We start from the raw sequence: 26194 nt of genomic DNA, 5'->3' as shown, positions 1-26194 counted from the left end.
GAGGACTGAGAGTAAACCTGTCACTAATTGTTTTATCCCACACCCCGGGAGTAATACTTGTAACCGTCAATTTTATGTGAATTTCAAACCAAGGATGCCTCTATTCGAATGGTCACACCAGTTAGGTTCAATCCTAGCGGACCTATCCCATTTGAAATATTGTTTTAAGCACCTAATTGATTTATATATACACTCTTATTCTGAATTCATTCATTCAAACTAATGATTTTTTTTCTTTGTGTTTTCAAAATTTATCTTTGGTTTAATGTTGTTTTGTTAATTGAGTTTGTTGCTTAGTCAACTAACTTTAATTAATTTCTGCATGTTGGTTCAAATTTATGTACAACGAGTGCATTGTTGGAGTCGAGTAATAGTTGTTGTATCCTGAAAGCCAACTGTCCAAGATTCATATTTCACTTAGGACGTGGTATAAGGATGGCGAATATGATTTCGAGCTGAGTGACCCAGTCACGCTTCGACTCAAATAAACAAGTTATCTTTTCTTACTTTATTTTATTATTTAATTTTTTATTTTTTCAAATGTTATTTAATATTTTCAGCACAGTATTTCTAATGGATATAACATCATTATTGCACAATGTTTATATGAAAATAACATGATATTTTGACCACCACTCCCATGTTTGAGATCAAACTCTTCATCTAAAAAAATATATTATATTAATTAAAACTTGCATTTAGTGGATCATAGAATAATTAACTAACCATATTTTATAATTGGTGTTGATCGCATGTATGCATATGTAACTCAATTATCTCATGTAAAGGGTGCATATATGTGGATGGATGGCACCGATAAAACACATGCATCAACTTGGAGTCTACAAATGTAATGGATTTCAAAGTTAACCAAAAATATATAGGACTAAATCATATAATACATAGATTAATCCAATCCTTCTGGTCATTTCCAAGAGCAGGGTACAATTTGCATAAGATCAAATGCAATTTTATCCCACCTAATGTCAGGACTGATAAATAGGATGCTTTTTTGAACATAAGCAACACTTGAGCAGCTGCACACATGAAATGCATGTACGTTGAACACTGTCTTCTTGCATACATTGAACTAGAGACCCGTTATCCTTGCTGTCACTGTAGCCTTGCAAAGACATGCAGTACTTGGTTATGCTCGGATCCTTACTCGTGCTCCGGTGGTAGACTCTCAGGGGTTTCAACACCTGGTCCAGGGTTCGAGTATCCATAGGTAGTGAAATCCCATAGTATGGCGTGAGTGCGTGGGGTATGTGCATGTGTGAAAAAAAAAAGAAAAAAAGTCCTTGGTTATGCCCATATTTTTTAACACTGTTTTTACTTTTTATATTCTCATGCATATCAGGGCTTGACAAACCACAAATAAATTAACTATGACAATACAACTTTGCTTGAATCCAAATTGCTTCAAAAAAGAGACATGTCTTGAGTCAGGGATTCTCATCAAGGATAGATTTTCTGATTTTTTTTTTTTTTTTTTTTTAAAGTACAGACACATCACTTAGTAAGTTGATCAGTGTAGGGAAATGAACATACCAGTAAAATAGATCTTTTCAAGCCATCTGTCTGTTTTGAGGCCTATGGCTCACCTAAACAAAGTCACACATGTGACAAAAACCTGAGATGTTACACAGATGTGCCATATTTTCTTGTGTGTGTAGATGAGTAGGGATTCACACTCAAGCGAGCTTAGCCAACTTCTCTTCTTTGAATTGGAGAGATTCGAAACCTGCACGATGCCTTTAAAATGGAGGGATTTGAGGCCTGAATGGCAGCTCTTGTCTTAGGAGGGAGCTAATTCAAACTTTGGAAGACTGATATATTATGTGCATGCACTCACAATTGTACACTTAAGCTATAATCAACTCAACTAAACCGTCCAAATAATGTGACCCACTTTAGATTGGCGATGGTCAGAAATTCAAATTGATTCGAAGGAAGTAACTAATAATTAATAGACGGTTTTTTGTTGAATTTAAACTGTTGATGCCTACCATGGCCAGTTCGGATGAAACTGCTACTTACCACAGGTCATCTATCAAGAGCGTGGAAAAGCACGTAAAAATGGATAAAGAGAATATTAGAAAGAGAAAAAAGCAAAGAGTCAAGGTGTTGTAACGTCATTCCTTTGTTCACTGGGGTGCTAGCTTTCTTTTAGTTTAAGTCTGCTAGATGAGTTTTTTTTTAGAAATTTTGTTTTCTTTTAGTTTAGTTGAGATCTACAAAATGAGTTTGTTAAGATTTTTAGTTCATACAAGAAGGCAAGTGGTGCCTACAGGATTGAAATCAAGATTATTTATATAAGTTAAACCACCATGGATAGCTGATCATGTGCTAAAAATGAATGCTAACCCTTCAATAGGTAGGCAATGGATAGGTGATGAATAGGTGGGCATCAGATATGTGATGAACATAGATTCAACAAAAGATAGTCAAATATATATTATATAAAATGCAATCAACTTTTAGACATTTTTACTTTTGCAATTAGTTTCATAGAGTGGGAAAACTTTTGTATATTCCAAAGATAAGGGGGGACATTTTAAATGAAGTCATGGATATTTGGAGAATAAAAAATGCAGTTGTTGTCCACCATATGATTTTAGATTTTACCTGTGAAAAACTTACAACAGTTTAGATTTTATCCGTATCCTCTTAATCTTTTAAGTAGTTTGCTCGAACTTTCCCTCTTCTTTACATGTAACCCACATAAAACATCGTAGTAGAGAGATTGTGCAACAAAAGCTTTATAGGGCCCACTGGAATGATCACGTTAAATATGTCGCACCGGCTCATGTTAAGATATTAGCCAAAAAATTTTGAAATAGATATCAAAAGCTCGATTAAGCTACAACACAAGAAAACATGGAGATTGATTGTCCATTGACAAAATCATGAACACCCTTCTCTCTGTGTTAACCCACACATTTACCATAATTTTTCTGATTTTTCTCTCTTATTTTAAGCTTCACCTATATTTCATTCACCCAATCCATTAATTTCTCTGATTTTTCTCTCTCATTTTAAGCTTCTCCTATATTTCATTCTCCCGATCCATTTTGTACCTATGTTACGCACGTGCCACCTTTTCTAGTATATAGAGTTTGGTTTTTCAACGAAATGCTTATAGAATGACACCATGCATGTGTGTCTATAATTCTATGTTGCTATTTTCCTTATGGAGTTTGTTACACACGTGCCACCTTTTGGGGGCATTTTTGTCTTTTTGAGTTAAGATTTGGACACAAGTATAAGGTTTGGTGGCCTATTTTAGGTGCCAGAGAGTGAGAGAGATGTCGTACATTGTAATCTTCACCACGGAAGAAAAAATTTCCTTGATTTTCTTTCCCATGGATGTAGTCGCTCTCAGGAACAACTATCTAAATTCTGGTATGTTTTTCCTGCTTTCGCATTAGCCAATGCTTTATTTATTGTATGTTTTTCCTGCTTTCACATTTTCATTGACCAATGCTTTCTCATGCATGCGGATGGCCTGCAGCGCCCGGAGGTTGCATGATTCTACAGCCCCAAGCTATGTGGAGCCACCATGATATATATATATATATATATATATATATGTCTTTTTGACCTTATCAACGGGTTGGATGTCAAATAAACATTCCGATGGCCCCCAAGAAGTTTTCAATTATGGGTATTCAATGACACAATGACTACTTCCTGTGTTGCGGTCCACCTGGGATTTAGATTTGCTTCAGTTATTTATATTGCTCTAAAATGAGCAGTCAAAACAGATGAGCGGCGTAGATGGGAAGCAGATTGAGTCTACCTGCGGTTGGACCTTACAATGTCCGGCTAGAAATTTGTAGAGGCTCACCATGATGTATGGGCCTATCTACGTTGTTCAAGTCATGTTAAGTTATAGGCCCAAAAACGAAGCATATTTAAGACTTTAGTATACCACACTAAATAATAAGCTTGGGTTGCATTAAATGCAAGAACTCTGGTTGAGTGGATTAGGTGAGACCTCAGATCAGGGGTGGGACCCCTGACCGTGACTAATCCACACCATGCATCCGTATTAAAAGCTCATTTTAGGGAATAATGAAAAAAAGTAGATCCAAGTATCTGGCAGACCCTAATACAGGAAACAATAGTAATTGACTAATAAAAACTTCTCCTTAGCCACAAAAGTTTTAGATAAAGCTGATATTTGTATGGTCTCTTCATCCATGTCATTGTGACCTTCTCATCAGGTTGGATGAAAATAAACATTCCAATGGCTCTCATGAAGTTTTTAATAGTGGGGATTCAAACACTACTGTTTCATGTAGTATGGTCCACATAAGATTTAGAAATGCTTTATTTTTTGGGATCATGCTCTAAAATAAGCTTTCAAAATGGTTGGACGGTGTAGATTTAAGGCACATACATCACTGTGAGCCAGAGGTCCCACCCACCTCGGTATGGTCCACTAGAACATTGGATCTGTCCCATTTCTGGCATATACCTGACATAATCTAAGAAAAAGGAATGGACAGGTTGATAAACAGACATATCACGGTGGCCCGCACAAAGATCTGGTCGGACGCAATCCGCTTCCTCTAACATGCAGCTATGATAGGTACACGTGGCAAACATGTGTGGTGTGGATTGTGGATAAGCTAGACAGCCAGAAGCTCCTGCAATTGTCAGAAAGGAAAGGATTTGGACGATAGCTTACAAGCAGTAGCCTGCAAAAGCAACGGCCAAAGGAATGCTCCACATTCAACAAGCAAATCCAGACAGCATAGGTTTGGTAAAGTCATCCAATCTCTTTGAATTTTGGCCTTATCATCCATCTCCTGGTGACCCACTAGATCGGGTCGGAATATGTCGCTGTACCTTGAGCAACCCGCCTAAAACTACCACCAGACCTTAAAACAAAATTTGAAATCCTGCCACCGTGACCTCACTAGGATGGGATGGATGGCATCCCATCCACTTTACACGTGGCATACATCCATACCAATCAAGATTGCCCAGATCATGGGTTCCATCGCTGCCCATCGATTTGAAAATTCTAAGCATCAAATGAAGGCTAAAAAGAAAGTGATCAATGGTCAAATTCCAACAAGAAAAATCTGACAATTAATATGGTCCAATCGGTTATTTTTGGCTAGACGTGGCCGACAATCTGAAAGGTCCAGATTTACGTAGGAACATTCCCTGTAAACTCAAATAGGTTGCAGTAGTACCACAACTACTGTTGTCGTGACAAAACCCGGACCCTGTGGGTGAGGAAGCAAACCCACAAACAAAACAAACAAAAAGCTGAAATAAATCCAAAACAAGGAATTTGAAATTATTATTTTTTAACCTCCAGGTCTTTTTGGATTAATAAAAAAGATGAAAAAGAATATAATATTTTTCATAAAACTTAGGGTTCCAATTGGGAATCAACTTTAATCCAAAAGTAGCCATGCATTGTATATTTTTGAGGGTTTGAATTTAATTACTAAATCAACTTTAATAGATCTAATTAGTGACATATGTAGTGTTTGACACAATGGTTGTAATAAGCCAGCTGAAATATATATTTTGTCCAAAAATGATGAAATTCTAAGTCTCGGATGGGCCACAAGCAAAATATCATGTCCGAGTGACTAACCAACGATTCTAACCGTTGATTTACATGGACAATGTTTGGATGGTGTTGATCATCATAGTAAAGTAATTAATGGTGATGTCATTGATAGTCTGATTGTTTTTAGATATCATTAGTGGGCCATGTGCCCAATAGAATAATAGTACGGTGACACACATGTTACACATGCAACTATTGAAATGATTTTGGGTGCAATCCAAGCTCTCACCGTGGATTTCAAAACCCCTCTCTGAGGGGATTCGAAAACCCAATTACTTTATGATGCCAAACATCTAGGGGATTTGAAACCCTCTTAAATCCCCCCAAACCCATGGTGCCAAACAACCTCTTAGAATCTATTATTTGCTAAGCTTCTCTTATAGGAAATTGTGTGGGAAACATTATTTCTTAGTTTTTATTTTTATTGGAAAATAAATTTATTTATTTTTCCACATTCAATCTTAAGAAATGCATTTCTTATGGTGAAAGTAAAATGGATTTCTAAATGATTAAAACCCAAATGCATTCATATTTATGTTCGATCACCTCACATTTGCCAAATAAGACAGTGTTCAGTCATACCCTACATGGGCCACTATGCCACATATACCACCATTCATCTTATCTAGTGCCTCACATGTGTAAAGAGCTCCCAATGTGCTAACGTGCCACATGTGTCATTATCCATTCTCTCTTATGCTTCATTGTACTATTGTATTACATGTACCACTATTCATCTTACGTGTGCCCCACATATGTAAAGCACCCCACATGCGCCAATGTAACACACGTGCCATTGTCCATCTTCAATCCTTCAAATATGACACATGCCAATGGTGTCCATGTGCACAAGTAACATCATCTAGCTTTAACATCCACATGTCAAATTTATCGATGCATGTCTTGTGCCATATGTGCCAATGTGCACTTAACATGTGATGTAGAGCAGGTTGCTACCCACATACGCTATGTATGCCACATGTGCCATTATTCATATCCAAGCATCTCACATGTGTTATATGTGTCACATGTGCTAATCTAACATATGCCAGTGACTACTAAAAATTATTTACATGACTTTTTTTTTCTTGCCAATTAACAAAAATAAAAATAGATTTTAAATTTCTACAAAAATCACGTTGAAAAAACAAATAAGTAAAATAATATTTCTTTTCTCACAGTTTTTGTAAATAAGGTTTCCCAATAAAAAAAATTATTTCCTTTCTCATGCTTTTCATAAATCCAAATTGACACTTAAAAAAAGAAAAATTGTATCATGCTTTGATGGAGCAATGGGGACAATACTCATGCAAACATTTTTTGTACCATGGGGAAGGCTAACCAAATTTCCGCATCAACAACATACATGTAAGCCACATATAATCCTAACAATTTGAACTTCTTGTACCATGGCATAAATGGTAATTCTCTTTCTTATAGTCCATTTTACGGTCAATAATCAAATTATTAGGCTCTTCCAATGATGATTTTAGTGATGTCCCAAGTAATCTAGATTGTGTTTACACCCAATTTCAGCGCCTTGATATGAACTAGTGAAAAGTAGTCACTTGTTGACACTACGGGAATATTATTGGTGAAAATCCTACTCGGCTGGAAGATATCTTCAATTGATATGTCTTCGACGATATGTATTTCGTTATTAATGTGGATGCATAAACCCTTATGCATAACCTTTTAAGGGAGCAAATGGTTGTATCCATGTAGTCATGATTAATGAGACAATACGGCTAACACGTCTATAAAAGAATCGTCGAGAGAATGTATCTTATCACAAATTTGACTATGATACGCTTGGTGAGGCCGTTTCTCAACCCTTCTAAAATGAATGATCTTTCTAGAGACATTCGGAAAGTCTATGGCATTCGAGAATGTTCTGAATATTCAAATATTGGACCCTTATCCAAGTAAATTTGTTTATACTTCAAACCTAAATAAGGAGAGAATGAACATCGGCAGATCAGGTCCCAAGTTGTACATTAATCGAAATTAAGAGAATATGAGAACTAGATCCAACCTCGATAACAGATCAGTATCAGGTGGATCTGGACCATCCAACACCTTGAGCAAAAGAGATAGAGAGTCCAACTAGATGTATTATAAGATCCGTACCCTGGTATTCTCACATGTTTATAAAAAACCAACCATCCAATCAACTACTTACCACTAGATGAAGATATCTAACTGTTCATGTCGATTTTAGACAATCTGATCATAATAAACTAACTATCAATTGTCCATATCTGCTCATATACACATTAAATTAAGATTTAGATCCGTTCATCTTGTTCATCATCTTTGAATATGTTTAACTACCATCAAAATAATGATATATGTAACCTGTTTTCGCGAACGGTCACTTGAATCTAACAATATAAGTGTCATACATAAGAATCACCCAAAAACCCCACTTTATGCTTATTCGTTTACAAAATTAACCATACAATAATCCATTTACATGATTAAGTTTCTAATTGTTCAACTACTTTAATTTTTGTCCATTATTTGATCGTATACCATACTTATATTCGCCAAATGGGCCACCCAAATATCAAATTAAACCGAGCATTTTGAAACACTTGATGTACAAATCATAACCACCAGTTATTTTGCATATGGGATGTGCACACATGTTACTTTGAATTATAGGTACACCTAAACCTTTAAAAATATACTCCTGTTCACTATAGACACCTCATATTTCAGATGAATCCTAATGAATCCTAATAAGAACATTTTCAAGGGTAAAATCATACCGTCAAACAATTGTCAAGCCCGAGTGAGTCAAATTGAGCCGAGGTAAGCCTAACACAAGAAACCAACAGTCTAGCGACTGATCGGCTACACCACACTCAAAGGCCATTGAAGCTCCGCCAGCTTTAATTAAGCCAAATCGATTCCCCATTTAACCGGTTGTGAGTTTTGGTTCGGGTATGTGCTGGACCAATTCCTGAATTATCATATGCTTTAGTTGGGGTATGTGCTGGACCAATTCCTGAATTATCATATGTTTCGGTTTGCATGAGCCTAGCTTAAATCAGAAAGCTTATCGTAAGGGTTTACTTGTCCCTCCCAAGCTCTGATTCGGAGGGATAAAAATGGCTTAAATATCATCCATTTACCCTTCTTGTCCCTCTCTAAAGGATTTACCACACTCAGAGCAGAGACAAAAAGAAAAAAAAGAAAAAAAGAAGAGAACTCGGTGTATCAGCCGATCTTCAATCCAACCAGTCAAAGTTAGCGTTTTTCCTTCATTTGGTGGCCCACTCACAAGAGTGGGAATGCCTTTCCTTGTTTTTGTAATATTATGGGAACTACATGTGAGCCAGTTAGTGAGATGGCATACCTCGCACGCTGTGGTCACGTGTAACGCCATGTATGGTCCACCATGACGTGGATCACCTATAGCATGGATCACCTATAACATGGACCTGGCCAAGCCGACGCCTGTACCATTTCTACTCAGAAACAGCTTGACTTCATCCGTGTGCGGGCAACACCCCGTTCACAGGACTAACCTTGACGGATCACCCAGTCAAGGGTTCGAGTCCCCACAGGTGGTGAAATCCCACTACGGCGTGAGTGTGTGCGTTATTTTTTTCATTTTTTATTTTAAAAGACCCAGGTCTCAGGTGGACCGCACCATAGACAATAGTGGGATTGGGCGTCCACCCTTGAAACCTCCCTATAACCACCAAGTCATTTATTTACCATCCAAATCTGGATAGAAGTCACCGTGACCCACGTGGCCATCCAATTTTTCAGATCATCTAAGGTCATGAGCCCAAAACTGAGAAAGTTCCGGATCTTAGGTGGACCACACCATAAGAAACAATTGAGATAGGACGTCCACCATTGTAACCTGGCATTTATTTCCATCCAACCTATGCCCTGTGGCATAGGTCAATAGACCTATATGAAGAGAAAGCACAAAAATCATCCAACCTGTGGCATATGTCGATAGACCTATACGAAGAGAAAGCACAAATATCAGCTCGTTCCAGAGCTTGACCACGCTGCCGAGGTTGTGGCCCACTCGTGGGACCCACCCTGATGTATCTGTTTTATTAACGTCGTCCATCCATTTTGCAAGATCATTTTAGGTCAGGGACCCAAAATGAAACAGATTCAGATCTCAGGTAGACCGCACCACAGTAAACGCTAGGGATTGACTGCCACCATTGGATTTTCCTGCAAGGCGCGCCATGATGTTTCTTTGTCATCTAGCCTGCTAAAATGGCCACGTAGGCTTAGTAGTGGGCCAAGCCCAGGAAATAAGGTAGATCCAAAGCTAAGGTGAGCCCCACCCCAGAGCAGCGGTGATGGAACTCTTATCATTGTAAACGTCATTGAGCTCATGCTTATCCATACCGTACGTACGTTTGTTTCACTATCCTATTTTATATGCACATGCCAAAGTGTGGGGCCGATGTAACTCTTAAGTAGACCATACCACATGACATTTAAACACTTGGGAACCAACATTCAGTCCGCTTACTCTATTTATACTGGACCATTTAAGGTTGTTTAGCATATGTATAATGCACCCAAGTATATATGAATGAGAACATATGTGTACGTGCCATGATTGGTAACATATACCTAGCTTGAAAATGGTCAACAATGATATCATGCTTAGTATAATGCATGCCATATATATTCATATATTCATGCACATAGTATGTATGCTTGACCATGGATGTGAATATATCATAACATATACCTAGCCATGGGGGGTCACAGTTGATACTCATATCATGGATTAGATTGTCTAATGTAAGGAAAACCTACATTATATGCCTCATGGTTCACTGGGGACCCCCATGATATAGGGTCACCTGTATGATTATCATATGATTGGTGCATGACTTGAACAGTGTGAATCATGCATGACGTATTATATATGTCACGATGACATCTACACCCTAATAGCATCTGGGTTGTAGTATATACCCTATAAACATTAGGGTTGTAACCACCATAGCTTTACCGTGACTGGCAGATGAGTTTATGGACAACAAAAATTATGTTACAGCATATTGGGCATTATGGATGTCTATGGGTGAAAGGCCATAAACCTTGTGGTATCAGTAGGATGCTCCAATGTCTAGATTGAGTGAAATTATGAATGTACGAGGGTAAAATATCAGTAGGTCACATCTCCCACTGTGTCTGGATCGGTTGGAAGGTGTGACCTTACCTGCCCAGGTGCAGAGAGTTATATGCTAGGTTAAGTCTGACAAGTTCGTGAAATGGAATCGCTATTAACGAGCCAAGTGACTTTTGGCATATCACTTATGAGACAGATAGTGAGATCTCTTTCACTCACTTGGTTATGCGTGATGGGCAGTGGCTAATGTTGGAAGTATACAAGACCTCGGTGATATTCCACATGAAAACTATACTGTGATGTGGATTAAACATCAGAATTTGCATGTTTTTGTTGCATAACTATATATGACATCTGGCTTAATAGGCCTTCATATTACATAGCCACGGTATGGGTGATAACATTGATGGACTTGACATCATAACTTTTCATAATTTTCGCATACTCTAATATATGTATATTTATTATAAGCATTGCACACACATACACACACACTCTCTAAGCTTCGTAGTAAACTTGTGCGCGTTGTTTACATGCAAGTTATGTTAAATAATAGTAATAGTGAGACTGGGGCACGTGCCTAATCTTTTGGCATTTTAATAATGCATTATATTTCTCTTTTCAACATTGTACTCAAATATTTTTTTAGTACATGTATGTGATAATATTTTGGTTTATGGTACATTTTGAATATACTCATTTACGAAAAAAAATAATCCTGAAATTCCTCATCGTGGGATCCCATTTTTTGAGACTTGATGTATATGGGCATTGAGTGCTGAAAATGAGGTACTACGGAGGTTATTAAACTCAAACTCATATTATAATGATTGGGCATTGGAAAACGGATTTGGAGCTTGACATGCATAGTCATAATTAATTTGGGGTCCAAGATCGGCGGCAGAGATTCTCATGATTAACCTCAAATTTGATTAGTGGGCCATGAAGATTTTCGTAAAGGGATCAATTATGAGAAAAAGATTCGATAACACAATAGTTGTGGATATCTCGAGGGTCATTCCTATTGGGAATGCAAGTCATAAACGTGGAGGATCAAGATCAACAAGGAAGCCCAACAAGGGTTTTGCCACCTCAACGAGCTATAAAATGAGCATGCGAAGAAGAGTTCGAGGCCCTATGCCAAACACATCTATCGATTTTTCAATATATCTTTCAATTATCATCTTTTATCCTAGCATAGCCTAGCTTTAGCATAAATTGCTACTACCTAGAGTTCATTACCACATTACTGATTAGATCAAATGTCCACAACCTTAAGTTGTTGGATATCAATCAATTAAGTTCTTACTTAGGTGATCACACCTATATGGTCACATCTTGCTGACCATTTGCCTCGATCATTTGTTCCAATACATCAATCATGTATTTATCTCTTGATTGTTTATTTCTCTAGGTTATTTTCAATGCTTTCGTGATTGTAATGGGCTAAATACTCAATTAATAAAATTGACATTGTTCAGCTATCTTTATTTATTTATTCATCTTCATTATTTCAAGAAGTACATTGCAGAAGTGTTGGTGAAAGAACAAGTCCTTAAGTCCATAGACATAAGGAAAAAAGAATCCATTTGAAAGGGCTAACCCCTACCCTTTTACAAATTGCATGATATCTCATCATAATCGGCGGTTTGGAGGATAGCTGGATCATACGTTTAGTCTCTAATCAGTCTGACTCAATGCGGGGGACACCGGTAGTTCAATCAAACATTGAGTTGAGTAGACTCTAGAATACCCGCACATCATAATCACACACGATCTCCTAATACAGGCTTGAATCACATATGTAGCCTCGTGTTTGATTGAACTGACATAATAGATTGAAGTAAATTATGCCATATTGGATAAATACACAAGTAGGGTTCATCGGTCACCATTATTTGTATGCAAATAGTATGATATAATTTTATCAAAATTGTTTTTAAAAAATGAAGTGCAAATGCAACATCTATATTTGAACTTCAGTACAATCATTCCTTTCTAACTAATGCATTGCATGTGTAGAATATCTAATATGTGCAAATGATAGGCCACACCATGATGATCATCTGCTATGAGAATAGGTTGATCTACACATAAAGCAGTATACCTCAAAATCATAGGACAAGCTATCACGGGCCACGCTATCCAGTGAAAAGTTGCCACGTGATAGCACTTATATACGAATGACAAGATGCAATCATACTCATGCTAGAGAGAAGCCACAAGGATCCAACGATTAACGACACATAGCCTACCAAAAGTAAGCTTGTTTAGAGCCGTATGTATGTCTGTAACAGAAAATGCAAATATCATTTAAAAGATACATGACTGATGTACGCACCATACATGTTGTAACCTTCTGCGCATGTAGGAATTTTCAAAGATTGGTGATTGCAAATTTCTTACAATCCAGTTCACGCATGGCATGATCATCTCAAATCATAAACAAATCCGCACCAAATTTTTTTTTCTCTAGGACAGTTGATATTTTCTTGGAGGTAGTAATGAATTAAGAGTAATTACTAGAAAGTTTGTTTGTAATTACAAACAGATCATACATGATGACACTGTATGGCAAGGATTCTAAATCCTACTAGAACACGGGTGCTATACGATCAGAGACTCACAAGAAAACTATAACGCTGCTACCGCTTCCCAACCCTATAAAGGTAGTACTCAATGAAGAGTTCTGGACCCTTGCCACACACAATTAATCTTTCAACAGTGCAACATTGTCTACCCTTAGTTTAATTTCTTAGCTTAGATACTCCACTTCTGTTCTATCACACAGCAGCAAGTCTAGAGCTTCTAGATTAATTTAGATTCATTACTGTCTAACACTATTGCTACAGTATGCTCTAAGAGTGAATATCCACGACCACCATCATCAGGTCCCAATCACCAAATCCTTACTTTGTAGATTATCAATCACATCTTACTGACTTCACAACACAATCGTCTCACAACTATCTGGTATCTTTTTTCACAATCATTTTGCTAGCACAAACAGTTGTATGTATTTAATTTATTCTCTTCTAAGTTTATTTTTCTTTAAGCTGATTGTATTGTTCTTACTTTCAAATCAATAAATTGGTGATTAACTTTATTCTTAATCTTATCCATCAATTATTTATTCAATGAGAAATCTGAAATGTTATTATCATTGAAAGAAAAGTCCTTTACCTTAAGAGAAAAAGATTACATTATGAAGGACTAACCCTCCCCTTCTTAAATCACCCAATCGTTGTACCAATTAGTGGTTGATAAGTCAGTTGAAGGTTTGATTTTAATCTAGCTAGTTCAGCGCTTGACAAGCATTTGAATCCGACTCTAAAATGCTTGACACCATTCCCAATCATATACATTCCGCCGAATTCAGATTGCTCATAATACATGTGGCCATGCGTCCATATTAAACAGCCACAACGGCTCTGCCTGAGTTCCCTCCGCCCTTGAGGTGGCGGCATTTGATTTGACAGCATGCCTCGTTGGACATGAGGTCCACACAAAGCATGTTTGAAAATTATTTAGTAAAGTACATGTTTGATAGGTCCCATCTTTTATTGGAGCTAACCATCCAATTAAATCCAGCCACTTGCAGTGGAGGGAGCTCGGTAGTGGTGGGGGCAGTACCCGATCTGCGTTGGATTTGATGTACCAGAAAGGCCTGCCAAATAAGTTGAGCTGCCTGGTTTATATCAAGTAACAACTGCGGCATGACCCACTTCAGTGGATTTTACACATGTTACACGTTGGCGGAAGAGATGACTTTACAAACTGCAATGATTTCATGTACATGAGATCCACCCTGTCTGTCAGGTGCGCCAACCCTTCAGCTCTGATGACAAAATTCAGGTTGAACCATAATAGAGGTGGGCCACATCATATGACAGATGCCCAAAACCTCTAAATTCACATTGTGTGGCACACCTGAGTTTCCGAATAACGATTTTTCGTGAGTCCCTTGATCCTGGTGATGTTGGCCCCACGTACAACTAATGATGGGCCTCCCCATCCCAACTGTTCCCTGTGGTGTGGCCTAACTCAGTTTCGATCGGCCTGTATTTTGGGTTCCAGGGAGAAGATGATGAGCAGCACACATGATGGATGGGGTGGATCACATGCACGTTTCACCCATGTCGCCTCGGTCAGTCGTAAGCATATAGTTGGGAATATCTCATACGTATTTGAGATGTGGAATGCTGACATATAAACCATGCGGCTAATGACTAAACATATGGGTATCCTTATGCTGTTATGGGCTGACGTGGGGCCTACATCAACCATGTATCAGATCTACCTCGTCCATTAGTTGCATTGTTCGATGTCAGGTAATGGAGCCAAAAATTAGCCTGAACGGAAACCCAGGTAAGCCACACCACAAGTTGGGAAGGGACACCAACCAAAAACCTTCCCCACTTTCTGGTGCTCACTATGTTGTGTATATACCATCTAATCCATTCATCAGAGGTGTCACGCTAGGATTAATGGACCCACCAAAACTCAGGCCACTCCAAAACCCAGGTGGGCCTCACCATGTGAATTTAGAATCATTAAGCATGATTTTACATTGTTCTCCACAGCTTGCCCCTGTAAGTTTTGGATAGCGTGATTTCTGGTCTCTACGATGAGGACGAGAGAGAGAACAATGGATGAAGTGGGTAAGATGCACAGATGATGTGGGCTCAGTGCAGGTGGTACCAGTACCATATGAACGCACCTGACTAAAATACACCCCATCTTTACTTTAAAAGATGGGCCAGTTCGTACGTTTTCTTATAAATAGTCAAACACATCACTGTTAGAATGGGATATGTTACACATATCATGGAATATACAATGCAATGTTTGAATTCCAACAATAAATATATAAAAATAGGTGTGAACGCAGTTACATCCCCAAATTTCAGGCTAGGTCCAACCAAATGACAAAAGACAAGTCAACATGTTGGCCACTTGGGTTCACCTATTGCTTAGGTTGCCTACCTAACATTACCTATACTATTCAACTGAAATAATAGTAATGATAATCTACATCACATTTTTAGCCTTGCAAGTAGTCTCAAATAATAAATAATTTTGTAGCTATGAGGAACATTAATAGATATTTTAAATAAAATTATAAGTATTTTAGGAATTTGAAAATGTACATGATTTACAACGTGTAGTTAAGATTTCACCCACAAATCACTACAAGAAAACTGGCCTACTGGCAAAGGCCCAGAAAACGGCCAGCAAAGCCTTTGCCCGCGGTTTGCTAACAGCTGGTAAAGCCTCGGTCGGTAAAGGCTTTACCGGCAGTCATGTTCCCTTTACTAGCGGTTGTGCTGGCTGCCGCTGCATGTGGGATTTCCTGGCGGTTGTCCTGGCCGCCGCTTCGTGTGGGATTTACTGACAGTTTGTACGGTAGGTTGCGGTATTTGAATTTTTGGCTCTTGATCCATGTGGGACTGATTTAACTTTACTAACACTTCAATTAGCATTTAGGCTCCTAATTCCATAATGCATATGCATTTGTAAACGTATCTATAATTGTGATTTGTTTTTTTTTTTTTTTTTTTCCCTATGCCTTACTGGTTAAGCTCTCTTTTCCATTGCCTATGGCAGCTTCATGTTGCCTGCAGTTTTGGATGTACAGGCTCATTAGATTGCAAACATTCAGTTTATAATAAAAAGAGAGGAAATGACACAAAATATATGCCCGACTCACAGTGAGTCCCATTTTATGAGTTCTGCCTCTCCAACTCATAAAATGATGGACCTTATCATTGACCCTTTTGGTCAAGGCCCACATGACTTTTGGCCAAGGCTCACTTGATTTCACATTCCTCTTAGGAAGTCGATTGTGCCCAGTGATTGTTTTCCTATAAAAAAAAAAATACATGCCTATGTGGCCCTTTCAGATGCATCGAGTTGCCGCAAATAATATTTACAATAATAAATCGAATAGTCTCAAAATAAATAAATAAAATCCATAGATCTATAGCTCCCATTCATCCATGCCTAAAACCTGCGAAACAAAATAGCAAAAAGAAATTAATTGGTATCAGAGTTAGAGATTGGAATTCAACTCAATATTGCATCAAAATACATATTAAAGCAATCGAAAACTAACTTATTTCCAAGAACCGAATGAAGGTTGACAATGATCCGCTCTTCTTCACTGGAGAATTTTCCACAACTATTCAGGTCCGCGAGCTTCGGGAGTGCTCTCCAACTTCCATGACCATGCTTCTCAATGTAGTCCACAAGCCTTTGATCTTCTTCTGGGGTCCATGTACCCTACTTCACACCATGTTCTTCACAACAAGGAGACCTCCCCATTACAACTATGGCTAGAGAAATCAATGACAACGATGAAAAAAAAAGAGAGAAGAAAATCCCTTGATTTCTTTGGCTTTTCTGAGATTAGGAAAAGCAAGATTAGTGTGGGAAATCCAATTTCGCTTTGCGATTTTTATAGCCCATCACTGTTGCAGTTTCTACAAGTTTTTGTGTGTGGGAGACAGTCGCCATGACCCAAGTCATTTCATATATTGTAATTTTATATTTTTTATATTGGAGGTTTGCTATCTCCACATGCTTAAGGGCCCTAAATATCCACACACGAGCATACAAAACATGTGTGAAATCTGAGCTTTCTATAAGGCTAGAAATGGATATTTTGCCTAAAAGATAAGATGATTTCTCTCTTCATGTGGGTACAGCGTACAAAGTATGGATTGGCTGTTAATGATTTTCTTCATGAGATGTCAAATAGCATGACATTTTATTTAATAAGATCTAAACAGTCACATTATAGGAAGCTCAAATCTCACACATCAGATTATGACATCATAGGACTCATTGTATGCGTAGGCCCTAGACTTTTGCAGAAGTAGCAGACTTTAAAAAATATATATATTCAATTCCAGGAGGTTAAACTTTAATCAGATCAAAGATTGTTGCTCATAAGTCATGACACACTTACCGAGGAGCTGAACTTATTCAGAATCATCTCAAGCACATCCGTATCTTGTAACCACTGCTTTGAGTCCATATAATTGGAATAAATATGTTCATCAGCACCCATCGGGCGTATTAAGACCTGTTTGGCAAGGGAAAGAGGATGAAATGGGTTTTAGGGACTTACAAAGCTATAAAACAAGAATATTCAATTCCAGACAAGCATCAGTCTTGAATCAAGGTTAGAAGGATAAAGAAGGGACAGATCATACAATGTGGATACCAACTGCAACCTGAGCGATATATCCAACACAGAACCACTATACACATGAAATTGGGCTCATAAGTAAAGGAAAACAGAACATTACCTCTCCTATCAATGAAACATCTGATTGTTGCATTCTAACATTCTCTTCCAAATCTTGTAACCTCTTCTCAGTGTGATCTAAAACATCAACCTTTCGTCCAAAAAGTCCCAGGAAACCATTACGTTGAAAATTTTGCCTAGGTCTTGATTTTAAATGCGCAAGTTGTTTATACAGCTTCTCTGCATCACTCTGAAAAGAACGTCAACTTGAATGTAAATATCAACATGGAATAAGATGCATAAGGATGGTGTGCATGCTTAGTGAAATGCTGAAACAGAGTCCAAAACTCACTCATTGACTAAGAGCCCAGTCTAGCATGTTCCAGACATTAAATTCAAGTTTCAGTTCAATATAGACACACCACTGCTTTATTGAAGAAAGACAGAACTAAAATGGTACAGGTCCCAACACAAATATCCTGATGACTGCAAAAGGTTTTAAGTTGGTACATATCGTGTCCATAAAAGAAATGATTTCACATGCCAACGTAAAAATCTACATTAGTCTTGTGAGTTGCTTTCATGATTCAAAGGTATTTCACCTGCATGAGCCGCCCCAAAAATCCAAACCATCTTCACTAGAGGGACAATAAAATTCAAAATGGATTTGATATAAAAAACATGTTACTTAGTTGTACAATAGATCAATGATTCTACAAACATATTTCAATAAAAGATGAGATTGTATAAATAATAAAAAAATTAAAAAATTTTGAGATGTTGGTCTTACCGAAAAAGCTTGAATCTTACAATATGACACGAAAGAACACTACCAAGCGAACACACTTCTTGCTGTAATTAACACAAGAAGACAGCCAAGGCATGCTGATAAAGTCTTTTATTCAAAATCTGCGCAAAAAGCAAACAAATCACGGGCACAAATATTTCTAAAATAAATGTGAATTGTTATAAATAGAGTTCTAGTAATAAAGCCTCTATTCTCTAAGTTGAAAGCAATCATCTGAAATTGAATAGAGAATAATTAAGAAAAAAATAAAGATAAATAGACGTGCCTCTGATCATATTTTTTTCGTAGTTATAACTCAAAAGTATATTTAAAGCCATCATAGGCACTTCGAATAATTCAAGCACGAGCTTGGAAATATCATCCAAAGTCGAAACAAAACAAGAAAAATATTGTTAAGAGTCATACGCTGCCAGAGTATCAAATAACTCCCTATATACGTAATGCGCGTCTCTTAACAATTACACAGGTATTCAGCAACGACAAGTGGGGCCCATAGCCCAGTAATATGTACCATTTATCTATTGAATACCATCATTACAGTTACCAAAAATCAATTATCAGCCTTATCATGGTCATGTCAATAGTTATACATGCTACATCAGCCAGTTAAAATAGAAGATATAGGCACAAATTTATGAATGGGCCATTCAATGGAATGATGATAAGCATAAAGACCTACATACAATTTTTTCCACAAAGGCCAATATGAATATTCATATAAAAACTGTAGAATCCATAAATATTAGTAGCTGCACTAGTAAAAATTTAACTATGATCTTAAGCTGAAACATTTCATTGGAAATTAATGTGAAAAGAAATATAGAACCTTAGTGAAGATAAAGAAGCCCCTGGGTGATTCCCAAAACCATGTTGACTCGCTTTCCATGTTAATTCACCATGCCCATAAAGGTTGAGGATGTGAACCACCTAACCTATCCATTAGTCCTGATCTTTTATTAGTTGAAAGCAAAACCACATTGAAAGCAAGTCCAATAATAATTCCAAGCATGTCTGGCTAAAGATCCACAAGAGAGAGAAGCATACTAGATTAGCTCAACCAATAGCTATTAAAAACACAAATGAATCTCTAAAAATATTAAGTCAGCCCCATGTCTGGCTAGAGATCCACATTTGTGTATTATTTTCAGATAGACATTCGTCTATCCATGGTTTTTTTTTTTTTTTTCCTTTATAATTCTTCAAGCCAGATAAGCTCTAGTTGATTATCTGGAGTTATTATGTGCTTTGATTGGTTAGAGAGGACTCTAATTCAAGATTTTGCCCTTAGCATATGGATTTATTCTTTATTCTTTTTCTTTTTATGCTTTTTTCTTAAGACTATCTTCAATTGGATATTCAAAAGATTTTGGTAAACAGGAGAAACTTGGTTGAGTCAACTTTATAAAATCACATGCTTTTTCTACTGAAATTGTACTTGGTTACAAATTTTCTGTTCTTAGAATTATATTTTCCAATTTCCACTTCACACTTTCTTTTGTCCAACCAATCCAATTTAGACATGTTCCATTGGAAAGAGTTTGGTGACTGGTCTTCTTTCTAAGACATTGCCCCTGAAAAAAAGGCATATGAATGCACCAATTGGGAGTACCTGATTTACTTGTCTGGGATAAGGCTTGGATGATGATGATCTAGGAACAGAATTTGATTTCACTATACAAACAGTTGAATTTCTACAAAATGCATAGAATCAAATGAATGCTATAAATTAAAAGACCAAAGATCTCTTTTATCTTTTGATTACTATGTTACAAAAATTAATAAGAAGGAAGAGAGGCAAAAGGCTAAAACCAAATATTCCTACATCAAAGGCAAACAAGAATGAAAAATGTTTACCTACTGGCCTAATCCAATCACATCACCAACATGCAACAGTGTAAACCGTTTTCTTGACCTGTTCAATGAAAACGATGTATCCATTGGAAAAACCACAGCTTTATTATTAACAAAACTCATAAAAAATGAATCTCTCATTACTTTCTATATAAACACCCAAACCAATTGCCATAACCAGGTGCAATAGCAAATAAATCATCATAATCCTCATCATTACAATGAAAATTTCCCATATTTTGCAGCATTTTGCATACAGGAGCTAGTCAGTACCAGGACATTGCATTGCTGGACACGAAGCCCTTCGAAAAGGTTTATACACAAACATTATCCAAAAGCAAAGAGCTAGAACATGGTAAGCTGTTGCTCATTCAACATAACATGGCATGCATGGAAGCAGTTCAAAAATCACACTGATCTGATGATCTTAACCACCTGATTTCACATGATGAATTTGGACTGCTGAATGTGTTCTTTCAACAGCCCATTCAATGGCATTTGACAGTTAGGATTATCTGCTAAGTGTGATTTACGAATATGTTCCATCCATGGTCTAGTTCCCAAATCAAAATACAACTTTACCATGAGAATCAAAGGAAAAATCATTAGAGACCAAAATCATGGAAAATCACCAAAACCCATTGCAAAATCAGCAGCAAGACACTCAAACAGATCGACAGCCTCTCGCAAATCACATAGGCAACACCATCCCCAATTCAAAACTATGCATGTCACTAGGAAACCCAATTGAAGTTTCATAATAATCACCAACTGAGTTTTGCCCCTGTTGTGACTCAAGATCCAGTATGTGTCACCATCCACTGGGGCCCACATACTGAGTGGTCCAATTATCAGAACCATCCATTTTAAGAACTCTATGCTATACAGGCCACCATTGAACTAATTTCAACCATCACTATTGCAGATGAATTTAGAACAATAAAAAGAAGAACTTCAATAGCTGGCATTCAGCTCTAAAACCATAGGTTACGATCCTTACTGAAGGGTGATTATGAAAGAATCACTTATTTCATAAAACAGCACCCAAGTCTGGCTTGAGGGAAACAGGTTCTAGAATATCCTAGTTAAGTTTTTTTAATTAGACATGTAGATTTCTTAGTTTTATAGGTTAATATGGCTGTGGATCTTGGTGGAGCAATGAATTTTGAAAGACATTTTCCTAGTTATTGTTTCTAATGTTGTACAAATCAGAAAGTCCAGCTCCATTTTTTTAAAAGGATAACCACCAATTTATTCAAGCCAAAAAGGAACTCAAAAGAAAAGAAAGAGAGGCCGGCCTATAGTTGCAAGAAGCACAAAGAAAAGCGGCAACCAATTTGGTCCGGGAGCAGGGAAGCATTTCTTTCAAAATGTAAAAAAGAATAAAGAGGTAGGAAGCAGGAGCGAGTATCCAATGCCGGGATTTGAATGGGAGCGGCACCTAGTTAGAAGGATCCAGCACCTAAGGTCTGGCCTGGGTCACATGATTCATTGATGCAAACCACTGATGTCACAGGCCTCACCTTGGATGAAATGGATCACTGACACATGAGCCTCATTTGTTCAAACTGATAAACTCCAGAAACCATGACACATAGCATGCGTGGGACCTGGGCCATTCATCACATGCAGCCCATAATCCTGATGACAGGGATAGTAAATTCATCATTAGCAGCATGTATATTGGCGTGTCAATGGACAGCTAATAAAATGGCCCATTTTCAAAGTATGGCTCAGTATGAGTAGACCTGTCAACCCAGAAAGTTGAGGACACGGTAAAGTAGACCTCTCTTCCCCAACAAAACTAGTCATATTCCTTCAGCTGTTCATTTACAGAACACTAATATAACACTAAAATAAACGTCTGTTCAGCAAATGTATGTGGCTCACCTGATTACTAGACCTGACTGCTTCATGTGTTAGGGAATTTTCAAAGTGGACTGTACCAGATAACATTTGTATTTTATACTACTTATACAGATCTTCTGCTGAGATGTTGAAAGATTGGCTAAAATATCCTCTGCTACATTTGCTTCTCTGAACATGTGCCCACAAGTCAGACTTAGGAATGCTTTGGAGTGGAAATTTGCAATTCAACAACACGACGCAGTCATTGAATTTGGCTTAATTGAGAAGAGAATCACCCAATTGCTGGGGCAGAAATGCATTTTACTTTGTTCATCGAACTTGAAATACCCAACAATGTATTAATTGTTTGTGATGATCTCTAATTAGATCAGCTCCACTACCACTCCCACCAATATACTATTCAAATGATTGAGGAATCACCTACACCGCTCTAGCGCATTTTACTATGTTCATCGATGGCCAGGCAAAAAGAGCTGAAGAATGAATTTCTACCAATTGGATATATTTGAATTTCCATTCCCAACATTGCTAAATCTTTTTGTGTTCAATCATTTCAATTCCAATGCTGAATTACAGAGTGGGAAATAAGGGTCTACTTGGATATACTTATGGATCTGTCGTTGGTGAGGATTCTACCAGGAGACATGTCCACCAAAGGAAGAATCTGATTCTGGGGTTGCAGGGAATTTCGAGATAGTTGGAAGGAATTATAACAGCCGCTGATGAGAAGATGTTATGATGATTTAACTCAACTCACCAGATATTCAGCAGGGTTGGGTTGACTCAAAAACTCGACCTGACTAACTCTATATTTAATAATTTGAAAATTTATGGATAGGAATAGATATTTAACATAGTTAAGATCTGTATAAGTAGTATAAAATACAAATGTTATTTAACATAGATATTCAAATTTTGAACTGTTTTTTTTTTTTCTTTCTTTCTTTCTTTCTTTCTTTTTAATTTTCTTTTGTACTTCTGAACATGCCTTTGTTTATTCTTTTTTGTAAACGAGGACATTTGGTATTGAGTGTATCTGAACATTTAATAGGTGATGATAATTTGTGCCCAATAGCTGACTGCAAAGAACAACTTGGTAATGATGCAGTATTTTCTAGAGCTATTCTTCAGAGTTGTATTTCAGATGAGCTCGACAATAATGCTACAAGTTCTTCTAGAGTTGTCGAGAAATTTGTAGTTGGGCAGAGTTTTGGAATGGCCTGAAATTTGGTGTGAATCCTCATCCAAGTGGGGATTTGAAATCCTCAGCCAACAAACCCCCTGTTTGAGGGGATTTGAAGCCCCCAGTTGCTTTACGGTGCCAAGCATATAAGGGGATTTGAAATCCTCATTTTTCTTAGATAATAAATGCCATCCAAACAACTTTCCACGAAAAACCCATTTCATAAAACAGTTTCCACAATCAAAATACATTCACTTCCAGAGATAGAAAAAGAGGTGGGCATGGATTCCAAAGGTCTAGTCCTAAAAGACCATTTCTTATATATATAAAAAAAGAGTACCCACAGAAGTACATTTACTTCAGATCTCTAATAAATCTGCAAGGGGAATTGGATGTTCAGGATAGATGGAGCGTTGAACATTGACGGCCTAGATCTTCAGAAGCATGCTGCAATGGTAAAGAATGAAAACTAGATGAATGGGAATTAGGGAAAAGAAATCTACCCAACTTGTTACAATATCAGATTTATTGCTAGAAGAGAGAGAGAGAGAGAGAGAGAGAGAGAGAGCTATAAAACACTAAACACAGATGTCTTTAAATCCAAACCCATCGTAAATCCGGATAAGACGAAATCAAATCCGTAAAAATGGATTCGAGAATCTGCAGATGTAATAAGCACTTCTAAATTAGGGATTCGACAATGCAAATCCCTAAAAATGGATTCGACAACGCAAATCCCTAATTAGGTATTTGTATTCGACAAAGCATACTCCTAATCAAGTATTCTAAATTTCAGAAAGCAACAACGAGAAGAGAAAAACATTACATCATACCTGAGAATCCGAGATTCACGAGCAGCAGAAGACCGAACTGCAGCAGAAGGCCGAGGAATAGAGTTTTGCGAGAGAGATAGATAGGGGGAGTGAGAGTGAGAGGAGAGCGAGCGGAGAGGGAGAGGGAGAGGGAGAGGGAGAGAGCGGGAGGGAGAGGGAGAGGGAGAGGGAGAGAGAGGGAGAGGGAGAGCACGCAAGAGGCAGAGGCAGAGAGAGGGAGCGAGAGGGAGAGCACGCGAGAGCAAGAGGGAGAGGGAGAGCGAGAGGGAGCGAGAGGGAGAGCACGCGAGAGCAAGAGTTAGGGTTTTTTTTTTTTAAAAAAATAATAATAATAATAAAATAGGCGTACCCTTTGCTTGCGGCCGGTAAAACTGGCCGCCGGTAAAGGGTTGGCCCATCGGTCAACTTAGGCCCTTTTTCTGGTAGTGAATGCCATTCAATGGTTTATAATTCAAAAATAATAATAATGATAATAAAATCAAAAAACATAACTTCCTATTAGGCACTTACTGAACTTTAATGAGACCTACCATGCCTCTCAAGCACGATGTCCTATTCCAAATGTTGAACCCAAAAATCTCAATCATTCGAAACTCAGGAAGGTCGCATTATAAGATATAGTTGGGAAGGATTATCCACCATTAGTTTTGTACAAGGCTCACTATAGTGTTTACGAGTCATCTAATCATTCAGGCGATGTGCCCTCAATGTAATTAAAGAATTACATTATTTCAGGACTTCATTAAGTACTATGTAAATTTAGAAGTTTAAGTTTATAAGATGACTCACTCGGAAATTGAATTGGCCTGATATTTCACATTAAGGTGAAGTGCTCAAGTGTTTTTAGGCTTTTCCTCTACCTAATCTATTTGATTTAGGAAGACACATGACCTAGCAGCATAGCAATAAAAGTAATAATCTAATATTACATCGCTCATTATTCGTCTCTTCGCCGATAGTAATCCATGAGTAGCACATTGAACCATGAAAAAAGTAGGCCATGCTCAAAACTTAGGAGAAACAGGAAACAGATTGCGTGGTGTGCCGAACTTAGTAGTGTGTTGATGTCACCAAGTTCCGTAAGCCCCACCATGTTGTATGTGTTATATCCATGTTGTTCATCAATTTTTTTAGATCATTTTAGAGCAATGATAGAGATCCAGAGCTTAAGTGAACCATAACACAAAGTAATGGGGCAATGATACTTTCTGTTAAAACCTTTCAAAGGCCCACCATTATGTTTATTTGCCACCCAACTTATTCATAAGGTCACACAGACATGGCCAGATGAAGGGAAAACACAAATATGCTTGATCCAAAACTTCTGTGGCCCGCAGGCAGCTCTCAATGGCTGGCGTTCAAGCCCCACTGCTTTCTGTAGTATGGTTTACTTGAGCTTTAGATATGCCTCATTTTTTAAGCCATGACTTAGAATAATCTTGTAAAATGGATGAACAGTGTGGACATACATCATGGTGGGGCCCACATAACTTTGTGTCATCAACACACAACCGAGGTTGGTGGTGTGGCACACCACACAATCCATTTCCGAGAAAACCACACTGGTCCACTAATCGTACAAGGCATAGACCTAATGCCTGGATCTACTTGATTTTCAAGGCAGCTGATCTTTGTGTGTCTCATTTTTTGTTGCCGCTGGGATGTCCTTTA

General features: G+C 37.7%; 1 long non-coding RNA gene and 1 other non-coding gene across 7 annotated transcripts; both read right to left on the bottom strand.

Annotated features, from left to right (window-relative positions):
• Nucleotides 1–16472: 16472 nt before the first annotated feature.
• On the bottom strand, nt 16473–24580 carry LOC131233578 (uncharacterized). 6 transcript variants are annotated; one of them, XR_009165289.1, is made up of 9 exons: nt 24524–24580; nt 20642–20699; nt 18770–18888; nt 18582–18612; nt 18332–18465; nt 18041–18229; nt 17698–17814; nt 16843–17026; nt 16473–16737 (listed from the first exon to the last, which is right to left on the bottom strand). It is a non-coding gene; the product is annotated as an uncharacterized LOC131233578 (long non-coding RNA). The 6 variants fall into 6 exon arrangements; XR_009165287.1 differs by lacking the exons at nt 20642–20699; nt 24524–24580 and having other exon boundaries at nt 18582–18617; nt 18770–19310; XR_009165288.1 differs by lacking the exons at nt 20642–20699; nt 24524–24580 and having other exon boundaries at nt 18770–19310.
• Nucleotides 19046–19116, bottom strand: LOC131234217 (small nucleolar RNA Z267). Its single transcript, XR_009165624.1, has one exon. It is a non-coding gene; the product is annotated as a small nucleolar RNA Z267 (small nucleolar RNA).
• Nucleotides 24581–26194: the final 1614 nt, after the last annotated feature.

Source organism: Magnolia sinica, chromosome 18 (assembly GCF_029962835.1).
Source record: "Magnolia sinica isolate HGM2019 chromosome 18, MsV1, whole genome shotgun sequence".
Classification (NCBI taxonomy): Eukaryota; Viridiplantae; Streptophyta; class Magnoliopsida; order Magnoliales; family Magnoliaceae; genus Magnolia; species Magnolia sinica.
The sequence above is the reverse complement of the archived record's forward strand: the minus strand, read 5'-3'. Positions and strand labels throughout refer to the sequence as shown.